Source organism: Phallusia mammillata, chromosome 1 (assembly GCF_965637545.1).
Source record: "Phallusia mammillata chromosome 1, kaPhaMamm4.hap1.1, whole genome shotgun sequence".
NCBI lineage: Eukaryota > Metazoa > Chordata > Ascidiacea > Phlebobranchia > Ascidiidae > Phallusia > Phallusia mammillata.
The window spans coordinates 18,458,019-18,468,032 of NC_137252.1; the positions used below are offsets into that span (position 1 = coordinate 18,458,019).

Consider the following 10,014-nt stretch of genomic DNA (forward strand, 5'->3'; position numbering starts at 1 on the left):
TTTTGTTTTGTTTTAGTGCTTCACAATCCGAGGGCGTATTTGCATTGACGTTGTGGACTACGACCGCGCCAGGTTGAAAGCACCCGATCTCGTTCGATCTCGGAAGTTAAGCAGCCTCGGGCTTGGTCAGTACTTGGATGGGTGACCGCCTAGGAATACCAAGTGTTGTAGTCTCTTTTTTGTTTTGTTTTTAGTGCTCCAGAATCCGAGGTCGTATCGATCAAAGTTTGAATTTGCATTGACGTTGTGGACTACGACCACACCAGGTGGAAAGCACCCGATCTCGTTCGATCTCGGAAGTTAAGCAACCTCGGGCTTGGTCAGTACTTGGATGGGTGACCGCCTAGGAATACCAAGTGTTGTAGTCTCTTTTTTGTTTTGTTTTTAGTGCTCCACAATCCGAGGGCGTATCGCTCAAAGTTTGAATTTGCAGAGACGTTCTGGACTACGACCACACCAGGTTGAAAGCACTCGATCTCGTTCGATCTCGGAAGTTGAGCAACCTCGGGCTTGGTCAGTACTTGGATGGGTGACCGCCCAGGAATACCAAGTGTTGTAGTCAGTTTTTTGTTTTGTTTTTAGTGCTTCACAATCCGAGGGCTTATCGCTCAAACTTTGAATTTGCATTGACGTTCTGGACTACGACCACACCAGGTTGAAAGCACCCGATCTCGTTCGATCTCGGCAGTTAAGCAACCTCGGGCTTGGTCAGTGCTTGGATGGGTGACCGCCTAGGAATACCAAGTGTTGTAGTCTCGTTTTTTTAGTGGATGAGAAACCGAGGTCGCTTCGATCAAAGTTTGAATTTGCATTGACGTTGTGGACTACGACCACACCAGGTTGAAATCACCCGATCTCGTTCGATCTCGGAAGTTAAGCAACCTCGGGCTTGGTCAGTACTTGGATGGGTGACCGCCTAGGAATACCAAGTGTTGTATTCACTTTTTTGTTTTGTTTTTAGTGCTCCACAATCCGAGGGCGTATCGCTCAAAGTTTCAATTTGCATTGACGTTCTGGACTACGACCACACCACGTTGAAAGCACCCGATCTCGTTCGATCTCGGCAGTTAAGCAACCTCGGGCTTGGTCAGTACTTGGATGGGTGACCGCCTAGGAATACCAAGTGTTGTAGTCACTTTTTTGTTTTGTTTTTAGTGCTTCACAATCCGAGGGCTTATCGCTCAAACTTTGAATTTGCATTGACGTTCTGGACTACGACCACACCAGGTTGAAAGCACCCGATCTCGTTCGATCTCGGCAGTTAAGCAACCTCGGGCTTGGTCAGTGCTTGGATGGGTGACCGCCTAGGAATACCAAGTGTTGTAGTCTCGTTTTTTTAGTGTATGAGAAACCCAGGTCGCATCGATCAAAGTTTGAATTTGCATTGACGTTGTGGACTACGACCACACCAGGTTGAAAGCACCCGATCTCGTTCGATCTCGGCAGTTAAGCAACCTCGGGCTTGGTCAGTACTTGGATGGGTGACCGCCTAGGAATACCAAGTGTTGTAGTCACTTTTTCGTTTTGTTTTTAGTGCTCCACAATCCGAGGTCGTATCGCCCAAAGTTTGAATTTGCAGAGACGTTCTGGACTACGACCACACCAGGTTGAAAGCACCCGATCTCGGAAAATCAGCAACTTCGGGCTTGGTCAGTACTTGGATGGGTGACCGCCTAGGAATACCAAGTGTTGTAGTCACTTTTTTGTTTTGTTTTAGTGCTTCACAATCCGAGGGCGTATTTGCATTGACGTTGTGGACTACGACCGCGCCAGGTTGAAAGCACCCGATCTCGTTCGATCTCGGAAGTTAAGCAGCCTCGGGCTTGGTCAGTACTTGGATGGGTGACCGCCTAGGAATACCAAGTGTTGTAGTCTCTTTTTTGTTTTGTTTTTAGTGCTCCAGAATCCGAGGTCGTATCGATCAAAGTTTGAATTTGCATTGACGTTGTGGACTACGACCACACCAGGTGGAAAGCACCCGATCTCGTTCGATCTCGGAAGTTAAGCAACCTCGGGCTTGGTCAGTACTTGGATGGGTGACCGCCTAGGAATACCAAGTGTTGTAGTCTCTTTTTTGTTTTGTTTTTAGTGCTCCACAATCCGAGGGCGTATCGCTCAAAGTTTGAATTTGCAGAGACGTTCTGGACTACGACCACACCAGGTTGAAAGCACTCGATCTCGTTCGATCTCGGAAGTTGAGCAACCTCGGGCTTGGTCAGTACTTGGATGGGTGACCGCCCAGGAATACCAAGTGTTGTAGTCAGTTTTTTGTTTTGTTTTTAGTGCTTCACAATCCGAGGGCTTATCGCTCAAACTTTGAATTTGCATTGACGTTGTGGACTACGACCACACCAGGTTGAAAGCACCCGATCTCGTTCGATCTCGGAAGTTAAGCAACCTCGGGCTTGGTCAGTGCTTGGATGGGTGACCGCCTAGGAATACCAAGTGTTGTAGTCTCGTTTTTTTAGTGGATGAGAAACCGAGGTCGCTTCGATCAAAGTTTGAATTTGCATTGACGTTGTGGACTACGACCACACCAGGTTGAAATCACCCGATCTCGTTCGATCTCGGAAGTTAAGCAACCTCGGGCTTGGTCAGTACTTGGATGGGTGACCGCCTAGGAATACCAAGTGTTGTATTCACTTTTTTGTTTTGTTTTTAGTGCTCCACAATCCGAGGGCGTATCGCTCAAAGTTTCAATTTGCATTGACGTTCTGGACTACGACCACACCACGTTGAAAGCACCCGATCTCGTTCGATCTCGGCAGTTAAGCAACCTCGGGCTTGGTCAGTACTTGGATGGGTGACCGCCTAGGAATACCAAGTGTTGTAGTCACTTTTTCGTTTTGTTTTTAGTGCTCCACAATCCGAGGTCGTATCGCCCAAAGTTTGAATTTGCAGAGACGTTCTGGACTACGACCACACCAGGTTGAAAGCACCCGATCTCGGAAAATCAGCAACTTCGGGCTTGGTCAGTACTTGGATGGGTGACCGCCTAGGAATACCAAGTGTTGTAGTCACTTTTTTGTTTTGTTTTAGTGCTTCACAATCCGAGGGCGTATTTGCATTGACGTTGTGGACTACGACCGCGCCAGGTTGAAAGCACCCGATCTCGTTCGATCTCGGAAGTTAAGCAGCCTCGGGCTTGGTCAGTACTTGGATGGGTGACCGCCTAGGAATACCAAGTGTTGTAGTCTCTTTTTTGTTTTGTTTTTAGTGCTCCAGAATCCGAGGTCGTATCGATCAAAGTTTGAATTTGCATTGACGTTGTGGACTACGACCACACCAGGTGGAAAGCACCCGATCTCGTTCGATCTCGGAAGTTAAGCAACCTCGGGCTTGGTCAGTACTTGGATGGGTGACCGCCTAGGAATACCAAGTGTTGTAGTCTCTTTTTTGTTTTGTTTTTAGTGCTCCACAATCCGAGGGCGTATCGCTCAAAGTTTGAATTTGCAGAGACGTTCTGGACTACGACCACACCAGGTTGAAAGCACTCGATCTCGTTCGATCTCGGAAGTTGAGCAACCTCGGGCTTGGTCAGTACTTGGATGGGTGACCGCCCAGGAATACCAAGTGTTGTAGTCAGTTTTTTGTTTTGTTTTTAGTGCTTCACAATCCGAGGGCTTATCGCTCAAACTTTGAATTTGCATTGACGTTCTGGACTACGACCACACCAGGTTGAAAGCACCCGATCTCGTTCGATCTCGGCAGTTAAGCAACCTCGGGCTTGGTCAGTGCTTGGATGGGTGACCGCCTAGGAATACCAAGTGTTGTAGTCTCGTTTTTTTAGTGGATGAGAAACCGAGGTCGCTTCGATCAAAGTTTGAATTTGCATTGACGTTGTGGACTACGACCACACCAGGTTGAAATCACCCGATCTCGTTCGATCTCGGAAGTTAAGCAACCTCGGGCTTGGTCAGTACTTGGATGGGTGACCGCCTAGGAATACCAAGTGTTGTATTCACTTTTTTGTTTTGTTTTTAGTGCTCCACAATCCGAGGGCGTATCGCTCAAAGTTTCAATTTGCATTGACGTTCTGGACTACGACCACACCACGTTGAAAGCACCCGATCTCGTTCGATCTCGGCAGTTAAGCAACCTCGGGCTTGGTCAGTACTTGGATGGGTGACCGCCTAGGAATACCAAGTGTTGTAGTCACTTTTTCGTTTTGTTTTTAGTGCTCCACAATCCGCGGTCGTATCGCCCAAAGTTTGAATTTGCAGAGACGTTCTGGACTACGACCACACCAGGTTGAAAGCACCCGATCTCGGAAGATCAGCAACTTCGGGCTTGGTCAGTACTTGGATGGGTGACCGCCCAGGAATACCAAGTGTTGTAGTCACTTTTTTGTTTTGTTTTAGTGCTTCTCAATCCGAGGGCGTATTTGCATTGACGTTGTGGACTACGACCGCGCCAGGTTGAAAGCACCCGATCTCGTTCGATCTCGGAAGTTAAGCAGCCACGGGCTTGGTCAGTACTTGGATGGGTGACCGCCTAGGAATACCAAGTGTTGTAGTCTCTTTTTTGTTTTGTTTTTAGTGCTCCACAATCCGAGGTCGTATCGCCCAAAGTTTGAATTTGCAGAGACGTTCTGGACTACGACCACACCAGGTTGAAAGCACCCGATCTCGGAAGATCAGCAACTTCGGGCTTGGTCAGTACTTGGATGGGTGACCGCCCAGGAATACCAAGTGTTGTAGTCACTTTTTTGTTTTGTTTTAGTGCTTCTCAATCCGAGGGCGTATTTGCATTGACGTTGTGGACTACGACCGCGCCAGGTTGAAAGCACCCGATCTCGTTCGATCTCGGAAGTTAAGCAGCCACGGGCTTGGTCAGTACTTGGATGGGTGACCGCCTAGGAATACCAAGTGTTGTAGTCTCTTTTTTGTTTTGTTTTTAGTGCTCCAGAATCCGAGGTCGTATCGATCAAAGTTTGAATTTGCATTGACGTTGTGGACTACGACCACACCAGGTTGAAAGCACCCGATCTCGTTCGATCTCGGAAGTTAAGCAACCTCGGGCTTGGACAGTACTTGGTTGGGTGACCGCCTAGGAATACCAAGTGTTGTAGTCTCTTTTTTGTTTTGTTTTTAGTGCTCCACAATCCGAGGGCGTATCGCTCAAAGTTTGAATTTGCAAAGACGTTCTGGACTACGACCACACCAGGTTGAAAGCACTCGATCTCGTTCGATCTCGGAAGTTGAGCAACCTCGGGCTTGGTCAGTACTTGGATGGGTGACCGCCCAGGAATACCAAGTGTTGTAGTCAGTTTTTTGTTTTGTTTTTAGTGCTTCACAATCCGAGGGCTTATCGCTCAAACTTTGAATTTGCATTGACGTTCTGGACTACGACCACACCAGGTTGAAAGCACCCGATCTCGTTCGATCTCGGAAGTTAAGCAACCTCGGGCTTGGTCAGTGCTTGGATGGGTGACCGCCTAGGAATACCAAGTGTTGTAGTCTCGTTTTTTTAGTGGATGAGAAACCGAGGTCGCTTCGATCAAAGTTTGAATTTGCATTGACGTTGTGGACTACGACCACACCAGGTTGAAATCACCCGATCTCGTTCGATCTCGGAAGTTAAGCAACCTCGGGCTTGGTCAGTACTTGGATGGGTGACCGCCTAGGAATACCAAGTGTTGTATTCACTTTTTCGTTTTGTTTTTAGTGCTCCACAATCCGAGGGCGTATCGCTCAAAGTTTCAATTTGCATTGACGTTCTGGACTACGACCACACCACGTTGAAAGCACCCGATCTCGTTCGATCTCGGCAGTTAAGCAACCTCGGGCTTGGTCAGTACTTGGATGGGTGACCGCCTAGGAATACCAAGTGTTGTAGTCACTTTTTCGTTTTGTTTTTAGTGCTCCACAATCCGAGGTCGTATCGCCCAAAGTTTGAATTTGCAGAGACGTTCTGGACTACGACCACACCAGGTTGAAAGCACCCGATTTCGGAAAATCAGCAACTTCGGGCTTGGTCAGTACTTGGATGGGTGACCGCCTAGGAATACCAAGTGTTGTAGTCACTTTTTTGTTTTGTTTTAGTGCTTCACAATCCGAGGGCGTATTTGCATTGACGTTGTGGACTACGACCGCGCCAGGTTGAAAGCACCCGATCTCGTTCGATCTCGGAAGTTAAGCAGCCTCGGGCTTGGTCAGTACTTGGATGGGTGACCGCCTAGGAATACCAAGTGTTGTAGTCTCTTTTTTGTTTTGTTTTTAGTGCTCCAGAATCCGAGGTCGTATCGATCAAAGTTTGAATTTGCATTGACGTTGTGGACTACGACCACACCAGGTTGAAATCACCCGATCTCGTTCGATCTCGGAAGTTAAGCAACCTCGGGCTTGGTCAGTACTTGGATGGGTGACCGCCTAGGAATACCAAGTGTTGTAGTCACTTTTTTGTTTTGTTTTTAGTGCTCCACAATCCGAGGGCGTATCGCTCAAAGTTTCAATTTGCATTGACGTTCTGGACTACGACCACACCACGTTGAAAGCACCCGATCTCGTTCGATCTCGGCAGTTAAGCAACCTCGGGCTTGGTCAGTACTTGGATGGGTGACCGCCTAGGAATACCAAGTGTTGTAGTCACTTTTTCGTTTTGTTTTTAGTGCTCCACAATCCGAGGTCGTATCGCCCAAAGTTTGAATTTGCAGAGACGTTCTGGACTACGACCACACCAGGTTGAAAGCACCCGATCTCGGAAAATCAGCAACTTCGGGCTTGGTCAGTACTTGGATGGGTGACCGCCTAGGAATACCAAGTGTTGTAGTCACTTTTTTGTTTTGTTTTAGTGCTTCACAATCCGAGGGCGTATTTGCATTGACGTTGTGGACTACGACCGCGCCAGGTTGAAAGCACCCGATCTCGTTCGATCTCGGAAGTTAAGCAGCCTCGGGCTTGGTCAGTACTTGGATGGGTGACCGCCTAGGAATACCAAGTGTTGTAGTCTCTTTTTTGTTTTGTTTTTAGTGCTCCAGAATCCGAGGTCGTATCGATCAAAGTTTGAATTTGCATTGACGTTGTGGACTACGACCACACCAGGTGGAAAGCACCCGATCTCGTTCGATCTCGGAAGTTAAGCAACCTCGGGCTTGGTCAGTACTTGGATGGGTGACCGCCTAGGAATACCAAGTGTTGTAGTCTCTTTTTTGTTTTGTTTTTAGTGCTCCACAATCCGAGGGCGTATCGCTCAAAGTTTGAATTTGCAGAGACGTTCTGGACTACGACCACACCAGGTTGAAAGCACTCGATCTCGTTCGATCTCGGAAGTTGAGCAACCTCGGGCTTGGTCAGTACTTGGATGGGTGACCGCCCAGGAATACCAAGTGTTGTAGTCAGTTTTTTGTTTTGTTTTTAGTGCTTCACAATCCGAGGGCTTATCGCTCAAACTTTGAATTTGCATTGACGTTCTGGACTACGACCACACCAGGTTGAAAGCACCCGATCTCGTTCGATCTCGGCAGTTAAGCAACCTCGGGCTTGGTCAGTGCTTGGATGGGTGACCGCCTAGGAATACCAAGTGTTGTAGTCTCGTTTTTTTAGTGGATGAGAAACCGAGGTCGCTTCGATCAAAGTTTGAATTTGCATTGACGTTGTGGACTACGACCACACCAGGTTGAAATCACCCGATCTCGTTCGATCTCGGAAGTTAAGCAACCTCGGGCTTGGTCAGTACTTGGATGGGTGACCGCCTAGGAATACCAAGTGTTGTATTCACTTTTTTGTTTTGTTTTTAGTGCTCCACAATCCGAGGGCGTATCGCTCAAAGTTTCAATTTGCATTGACGTTCTGGACTACGACCACACCACGTTGAAAGCACCCGATCTCGTTCGATCTCGGCAGTTAAGCAACCTCGGGCTTGGTCAGTACTTGGATGGGTGACCGCCTAGGAATACCAAGTGTTGTAGTCACTTTTTCGTTTTGTTTTTAGTGCTCCACAATCCGAGGTCGTATCGCCCAAAGTTTGAATTTGCAGAGACGTTCTGGACTACGACCACACCAGGTTGAAAGCACCCGATCTCGGAAGATCAGCAACTTCGGGCTTGGTCAGTACTTGGATGGGTGACCGCCCAGGAATACCAAGTGTTGTAGTCACTTTTTTGTTTTGTTTTAGTGCTTCTCAATCCGAGGGCGTATTTGCATTGACGTTGTGGACTACGACCGCGCCAGGTTGAAAGCACCCGATCTCGTTCGATCTCGGAAGTTAAGCAGCCACGGGCTTGGTCAGTACTTGGATGGGTGACCGCCTAGGAATACCAAGTGTTGTAGTCTCTTTTTTGTTTTGTTTTTAGTGCTCCACAATCCGAGGTCGTATCGCCCAAAGTTTGAATTTGCAGAGACGTTCTGGACTACGACCACACCAGGTTGAAAGCACCCGATCTCGGAAGATCAGCAACTTCGGGCTTGGTCAGTACTTGGATGGGTGACCGCCCAGGAATACCAAGTGTTGTAGTCACTTTTTTGTTTTGTTTTAGTGCTTCTCAATCCGAGGGCGTATTTGCATTGACGTTGTGGACTACGACCGCGCCAGGTTGAAAGCACCCGATCTCGTTCGATCTCGGAAGTTAAGCAGCCACGGGCTTGGTCAGTACTTGGATGGGTGACCGCCTAGGAATACCAAGTGTTGTAGTCTCTTTTTTGTTTTGTTTTTAGTGCTCCAGAATCCGAGGTCGTATCGATCAAAGTTTGAATTTGCATTGACGTTGTGGACTACGACCACACCAGGTTGAAAGCACCCGATCTCGTTCGATCTCGGAAGTTAAGCAACCTCGGGCTTGGTCAGTACTTGGTTGGGTGACCGCCTAGGAATACCAAGTGTTGTAGTCTCTTTTTTGTTTTGTTTTTAGTGCTCCACAATCCGAGGGCGTATCGCTCAAAGTTTGAATTTGCAAAGACGTTCTGGACTACGACCACACCAGGTTGAAAGCACTCGATCTCGTTCGATCTCGGAAGTTGAGCAACCTCGGGCTTGGTCAGTACTTGGATGGGTGACCGCCCAGGAATACCAAGTGTTGTAGTCAGTTTTTTGTTTTGTTTTTAGTGCTTCACAATCCGAGGGCTTATCGCTCAAACTTTGAATTTGCATTGACGTTCTGGACTACGACCACACCAGGTTGAAAGCACCCGATCTCGTTCGATCTCGGAAGTTAAGCAACCTCGGGCTTGGTCAGTGCTTGGATGGGTGACCGCCTAGGAATACCAAGTGTTGTAGTCTCGTTTTTTTAGTGGATGAGAAACCGAGGTCGCTTCGATCAAAGTTTGAATTTGCATTGACGTTGTGGACTACGACCACACCAGGTTGAAATCACCCGATCTCGTTCGATCTCGGAAGTTAAGCAACCTCGGGCTTGGTCAGTACTTGGATGGGTGACCGCCTAGGAATACCAAGTGTTGTATTCACTTTTTCGTTTTGTTTTTAGTGCTCCACAATCCGAGGGCGTATCGCTCAAAGTTTCAATTTGCATTGACGTTCTGGACTACGACCACACCACGTTGAAAGCACCCGATCTCGTTCGATCTCGGCAGTTAAGCAACCTCGGGCTTGGTCAGTACTTGGATGGGTGACCGCCTAGGAATACCAAGTGTTGTAGTCACTTTTTCGTTTTGTTTTTAGTGCTCCACAATCCGAGGTCGTATCGCCCAAAGTTTGAATTTGCAGAGACGTTCTGGACTACGACCACACCAGGTTGAAAGCACCCGATCTCGGAAAATCAGCAACTTCGGGCTTGGTCAGTACTTGGATGGGTGACCGCCTAGGAATACCAAGTGTTGTAGTCACTTTTTTGTTTTGTTTTAGTGCTTCACAATCCGAGGGCGTATTTGCATTGACGTTGTGGACTACGACCGCGCCAGGTTGAAAGCACCCGATCTCGTTCGATCTCGGAAGTTAAGCAGCCTCGGGCTTGGTCAGTACTTGGATGGGTGACCGCCTAGGAATACCAAGTGTTGTAGTCTCTTTTTTGTTTTGTTTTTAGTGCTCCAGAATCCGAGGTCGTATCGATCAAAGTTTGAA

At 47.9% G+C, this 10,014-nt stretch overlaps 44 non-coding genes and 9 pseudogenes across 44 annotated transcripts; all 53 read left to right on the top strand.

Moving 5' to 3' along the window:
- Positions 1–55: 55 nt before the first annotated feature.
- LOC145210388 (5S ribosomal RNA) lies at positions 56–174 on the top strand. The gene has a single exon (XR_013855856.1). It is a non-coding gene; the product is annotated as a 5S ribosomal RNA (ribosomal RNA).
- Positions 175–249: 75 nt separating this feature from the next.
- LOC145210035 (5S ribosomal RNA) lies at positions 250–368 on the top strand. The gene has a single exon (XR_013855526.1). It is a non-coding gene; the product is annotated as a 5S ribosomal RNA (ribosomal RNA).
- A 75-nt stretch (positions 369–443) lies between these two features.
- Positions 444–562, top strand: LOC145210605 (5S ribosomal RNA). The gene has a single exon (XR_013856060.1). It is a non-coding gene; the product is annotated as a 5S ribosomal RNA (ribosomal RNA).
- A 75-nt stretch (positions 563–637) lies between these two features.
- On the top strand, positions 638–756 carry LOC145210301 (5S ribosomal RNA). Its single transcript, XR_013855774.1, has one exon. It is a non-coding gene; the product is annotated as a 5S ribosomal RNA (ribosomal RNA).
- A 66-nt stretch (positions 757–822) lies between these two features.
- LOC145210326 (5S ribosomal RNA) lies at positions 823–941 on the top strand. Its single transcript, XR_013855798.1, has one exon. It is a non-coding gene; the product is annotated as a 5S ribosomal RNA (ribosomal RNA).
- Positions 942–1,016: 75 nt separating this feature from the next.
- LOC145210505 (5S ribosomal RNA) lies at positions 1,017–1,135 on the top strand. Its single transcript, XR_013855966.1, has one exon. It is a non-coding gene; the product is annotated as a 5S ribosomal RNA (ribosomal RNA).
- A 75-nt stretch (positions 1,136–1,210) lies between these two features.
- LOC145210302 (5S ribosomal RNA) lies at positions 1,211–1,329 on the top strand. The gene has a single exon (XR_013855775.1). It is a non-coding gene; the product is annotated as a 5S ribosomal RNA (ribosomal RNA).
- A 66-nt stretch (positions 1,330–1,395) lies between these two features.
- LOC145209820 (5S ribosomal RNA) lies at positions 1,396–1,514 on the top strand. The gene has a single exon (XR_013855325.1). It is a non-coding gene; the product is annotated as a 5S ribosomal RNA (ribosomal RNA).
- Positions 1,515–1,589: 75 nt separating this feature from the next.
- On the top strand, positions 1,590–1,698 carry LOC145210918 (5S ribosomal RNA; annotated as a pseudogene).
- A 58-nt stretch (positions 1,699–1,756) lies between these two features.
- On the top strand, positions 1,757–1,875 carry LOC145210390 (5S ribosomal RNA). Its single transcript, XR_013855858.1, has one exon. It is a non-coding gene; the product is annotated as a 5S ribosomal RNA (ribosomal RNA).
- Positions 1,876–1,950: 75 nt separating this feature from the next.
- On the top strand, positions 1,951–2,069 carry LOC145210036 (5S ribosomal RNA). The gene has a single exon (XR_013855527.1). It is a non-coding gene; the product is annotated as a 5S ribosomal RNA (ribosomal RNA).
- A 75-nt stretch (positions 2,070–2,144) lies between these two features.
- LOC145210606 (5S ribosomal RNA) lies at positions 2,145–2,263 on the top strand. The gene has a single exon (XR_013856061.1). It is a non-coding gene; the product is annotated as a 5S ribosomal RNA (ribosomal RNA).
- A 75-nt stretch (positions 2,264–2,338) lies between these two features.
- Positions 2,339–2,457, top strand: LOC145210086 (5S ribosomal RNA). Its single transcript, XR_013855573.1, has one exon. It is a non-coding gene; the product is annotated as a 5S ribosomal RNA (ribosomal RNA).
- Positions 2,458–2,523: 66 nt separating this feature from the next.
- Positions 2,524–2,642, top strand: LOC145210327 (5S ribosomal RNA). The gene has a single exon (XR_013855799.1). It is a non-coding gene; the product is annotated as a 5S ribosomal RNA (ribosomal RNA).
- A 75-nt stretch (positions 2,643–2,717) lies between these two features.
- Positions 2,718–2,836, top strand: LOC145210506 (5S ribosomal RNA). The gene has a single exon (XR_013855967.1). It is a non-coding gene; the product is annotated as a 5S ribosomal RNA (ribosomal RNA).
- Positions 2,837–2,911: 75 nt separating this feature from the next.
- Positions 2,912–3,020, top strand: LOC145210919 (5S ribosomal RNA; annotated as a pseudogene).
- Positions 3,021–3,078: 58 nt separating this feature from the next.
- On the top strand, positions 3,079–3,197 carry LOC145210391 (5S ribosomal RNA). The gene has a single exon (XR_013855859.1). It is a non-coding gene; the product is annotated as a 5S ribosomal RNA (ribosomal RNA).
- Positions 3,198–3,272: 75 nt separating this feature from the next.
- On the top strand, positions 3,273–3,391 carry LOC145210037 (5S ribosomal RNA). The gene has a single exon (XR_013855528.1). It is a non-coding gene; the product is annotated as a 5S ribosomal RNA (ribosomal RNA).
- Positions 3,392–3,466: 75 nt separating this feature from the next.
- Positions 3,467–3,585, top strand: LOC145210607 (5S ribosomal RNA). The gene has a single exon (XR_013856062.1). It is a non-coding gene; the product is annotated as a 5S ribosomal RNA (ribosomal RNA).
- A 75-nt stretch (positions 3,586–3,660) lies between these two features.
- Positions 3,661–3,779, top strand: LOC145210303 (5S ribosomal RNA). The gene has a single exon (XR_013855776.1). It is a non-coding gene; the product is annotated as a 5S ribosomal RNA (ribosomal RNA).
- A 66-nt stretch (positions 3,780–3,845) lies between these two features.
- LOC145210328 (5S ribosomal RNA) lies at positions 3,846–3,964 on the top strand. The gene has a single exon (XR_013855800.1). It is a non-coding gene; the product is annotated as a 5S ribosomal RNA (ribosomal RNA).
- Positions 3,965–4,039: 75 nt separating this feature from the next.
- LOC145210508 (5S ribosomal RNA) lies at positions 4,040–4,158 on the top strand. The gene has a single exon (XR_013855969.1). It is a non-coding gene; the product is annotated as a 5S ribosomal RNA (ribosomal RNA).
- A 75-nt stretch (positions 4,159–4,233) lies between these two features.
- Positions 4,234–4,342, top strand: LOC145210892 (5S ribosomal RNA; annotated as a pseudogene).
- A 58-nt stretch (positions 4,343–4,400) lies between these two features.
- Positions 4,401–4,519, top strand: LOC145210568 (5S ribosomal RNA). The gene has a single exon (XR_013856026.1). It is a non-coding gene; the product is annotated as a 5S ribosomal RNA (ribosomal RNA).
- A 75-nt stretch (positions 4,520–4,594) lies between these two features.
- On the top strand, positions 4,595–4,703 carry LOC145210893 (5S ribosomal RNA; annotated as a pseudogene).
- A 58-nt stretch (positions 4,704–4,761) lies between these two features.
- LOC145210570 (5S ribosomal RNA) lies at positions 4,762–4,880 on the top strand. The gene has a single exon (XR_013856027.1). It is a non-coding gene; the product is annotated as a 5S ribosomal RNA (ribosomal RNA).
- A 75-nt stretch (positions 4,881–4,955) lies between these two features.
- Positions 4,956–5,074, top strand: LOC145209763 (5S ribosomal RNA). Its single transcript, XR_013855272.1, has one exon. It is a non-coding gene; the product is annotated as a 5S ribosomal RNA (ribosomal RNA).
- A 75-nt stretch (positions 5,075–5,149) lies between these two features.
- Positions 5,150–5,268, top strand: LOC145210608 (5S ribosomal RNA). Its single transcript, XR_013856063.1, has one exon. It is a non-coding gene; the product is annotated as a 5S ribosomal RNA (ribosomal RNA).
- A 75-nt stretch (positions 5,269–5,343) lies between these two features.
- On the top strand, positions 5,344–5,462 carry LOC145210087 (5S ribosomal RNA). Its single transcript, XR_013855574.1, has one exon. It is a non-coding gene; the product is annotated as a 5S ribosomal RNA (ribosomal RNA).
- A 66-nt stretch (positions 5,463–5,528) lies between these two features.
- Positions 5,529–5,647, top strand: LOC145210331 (5S ribosomal RNA). The gene has a single exon (XR_013855802.1). It is a non-coding gene; the product is annotated as a 5S ribosomal RNA (ribosomal RNA).
- Positions 5,648–5,722: 75 nt separating this feature from the next.
- Positions 5,723–5,841, top strand: LOC145210509 (5S ribosomal RNA). The gene has a single exon (XR_013855970.1). It is a non-coding gene; the product is annotated as a 5S ribosomal RNA (ribosomal RNA).
- Positions 5,842–5,916: 75 nt separating this feature from the next.
- On the top strand, positions 5,917–6,025 carry LOC145210927 (5S ribosomal RNA; annotated as a pseudogene).
- A 58-nt stretch (positions 6,026–6,083) lies between these two features.
- LOC145210392 (5S ribosomal RNA) lies at positions 6,084–6,202 on the top strand. The gene has a single exon (XR_013855860.1). It is a non-coding gene; the product is annotated as a 5S ribosomal RNA (ribosomal RNA).
- A 75-nt stretch (positions 6,203–6,277) lies between these two features.
- LOC145209938 (5S ribosomal RNA) lies at positions 6,278–6,396 on the top strand. Its single transcript, XR_013855435.1, has one exon. It is a non-coding gene; the product is annotated as a 5S ribosomal RNA (ribosomal RNA).
- A 75-nt stretch (positions 6,397–6,471) lies between these two features.
- Positions 6,472–6,590, top strand: LOC145210510 (5S ribosomal RNA). The gene has a single exon (XR_013855971.1). It is a non-coding gene; the product is annotated as a 5S ribosomal RNA (ribosomal RNA).
- Positions 6,591–6,665: 75 nt separating this feature from the next.
- Positions 6,666–6,774, top strand: LOC145210920 (5S ribosomal RNA; annotated as a pseudogene).
- A 58-nt stretch (positions 6,775–6,832) lies between these two features.
- LOC145210393 (5S ribosomal RNA) lies at positions 6,833–6,951 on the top strand. Its single transcript, XR_013855861.1, has one exon. It is a non-coding gene; the product is annotated as a 5S ribosomal RNA (ribosomal RNA).
- Positions 6,952–7,026: 75 nt separating this feature from the next.
- LOC145210038 (5S ribosomal RNA) lies at positions 7,027–7,145 on the top strand. Its single transcript, XR_013855529.1, has one exon. It is a non-coding gene; the product is annotated as a 5S ribosomal RNA (ribosomal RNA).
- Positions 7,146–7,220: 75 nt separating this feature from the next.
- LOC145210609 (5S ribosomal RNA) lies at positions 7,221–7,339 on the top strand. The gene has a single exon (XR_013856064.1). It is a non-coding gene; the product is annotated as a 5S ribosomal RNA (ribosomal RNA).
- A 75-nt stretch (positions 7,340–7,414) lies between these two features.
- LOC145210304 (5S ribosomal RNA) lies at positions 7,415–7,533 on the top strand. The gene has a single exon (XR_013855777.1). It is a non-coding gene; the product is annotated as a 5S ribosomal RNA (ribosomal RNA).
- Positions 7,534–7,599: 66 nt separating this feature from the next.
- Positions 7,600–7,718, top strand: LOC145210332 (5S ribosomal RNA). Its single transcript, XR_013855803.1, has one exon. It is a non-coding gene; the product is annotated as a 5S ribosomal RNA (ribosomal RNA).
- A 75-nt stretch (positions 7,719–7,793) lies between these two features.
- On the top strand, positions 7,794–7,912 carry LOC145210511 (5S ribosomal RNA). The gene has a single exon (XR_013855972.1). It is a non-coding gene; the product is annotated as a 5S ribosomal RNA (ribosomal RNA).
- A 75-nt stretch (positions 7,913–7,987) lies between these two features.
- On the top strand, positions 7,988–8,096 carry LOC145210894 (5S ribosomal RNA; annotated as a pseudogene).
- A 58-nt stretch (positions 8,097–8,154) lies between these two features.
- Positions 8,155–8,273, top strand: LOC145210571 (5S ribosomal RNA). The gene has a single exon (XR_013856028.1). It is a non-coding gene; the product is annotated as a 5S ribosomal RNA (ribosomal RNA).
- Positions 8,274–8,348: 75 nt separating this feature from the next.
- Positions 8,349–8,457, top strand: LOC145210895 (5S ribosomal RNA; annotated as a pseudogene).
- Positions 8,458–8,515: 58 nt separating this feature from the next.
- LOC145210572 (5S ribosomal RNA) lies at positions 8,516–8,634 on the top strand. The gene has a single exon (XR_013856029.1). It is a non-coding gene; the product is annotated as a 5S ribosomal RNA (ribosomal RNA).
- A 75-nt stretch (positions 8,635–8,709) lies between these two features.
- On the top strand, positions 8,710–8,828 carry LOC145209746 (5S ribosomal RNA). Its single transcript, XR_013855257.1, has one exon. It is a non-coding gene; the product is annotated as a 5S ribosomal RNA (ribosomal RNA).
- A 75-nt stretch (positions 8,829–8,903) lies between these two features.
- Positions 8,904–9,022, top strand: LOC145210610 (5S ribosomal RNA). Its single transcript, XR_013856065.1, has one exon. It is a non-coding gene; the product is annotated as a 5S ribosomal RNA (ribosomal RNA).
- A 75-nt stretch (positions 9,023–9,097) lies between these two features.
- LOC145210088 (5S ribosomal RNA) lies at positions 9,098–9,216 on the top strand. The gene has a single exon (XR_013855575.1). It is a non-coding gene; the product is annotated as a 5S ribosomal RNA (ribosomal RNA).
- Positions 9,217–9,282: 66 nt separating this feature from the next.
- LOC145210333 (5S ribosomal RNA) lies at positions 9,283–9,401 on the top strand. The gene has a single exon (XR_013855804.1). It is a non-coding gene; the product is annotated as a 5S ribosomal RNA (ribosomal RNA).
- A 75-nt stretch (positions 9,402–9,476) lies between these two features.
- On the top strand, positions 9,477–9,595 carry LOC145210512 (5S ribosomal RNA). Its single transcript, XR_013855973.1, has one exon. It is a non-coding gene; the product is annotated as a 5S ribosomal RNA (ribosomal RNA).
- Positions 9,596–9,670: 75 nt separating this feature from the next.
- On the top strand, positions 9,671–9,779 carry LOC145210921 (5S ribosomal RNA; annotated as a pseudogene).
- Positions 9,780–9,837: 58 nt separating this feature from the next.
- Positions 9,838–9,956, top strand: LOC145210395 (5S ribosomal RNA). Its single transcript, XR_013855862.1, has one exon. It is a non-coding gene; the product is annotated as a 5S ribosomal RNA (ribosomal RNA).
- The last annotated feature ends 58 nt before the right edge of the window (positions 9,957–10,014 follow it).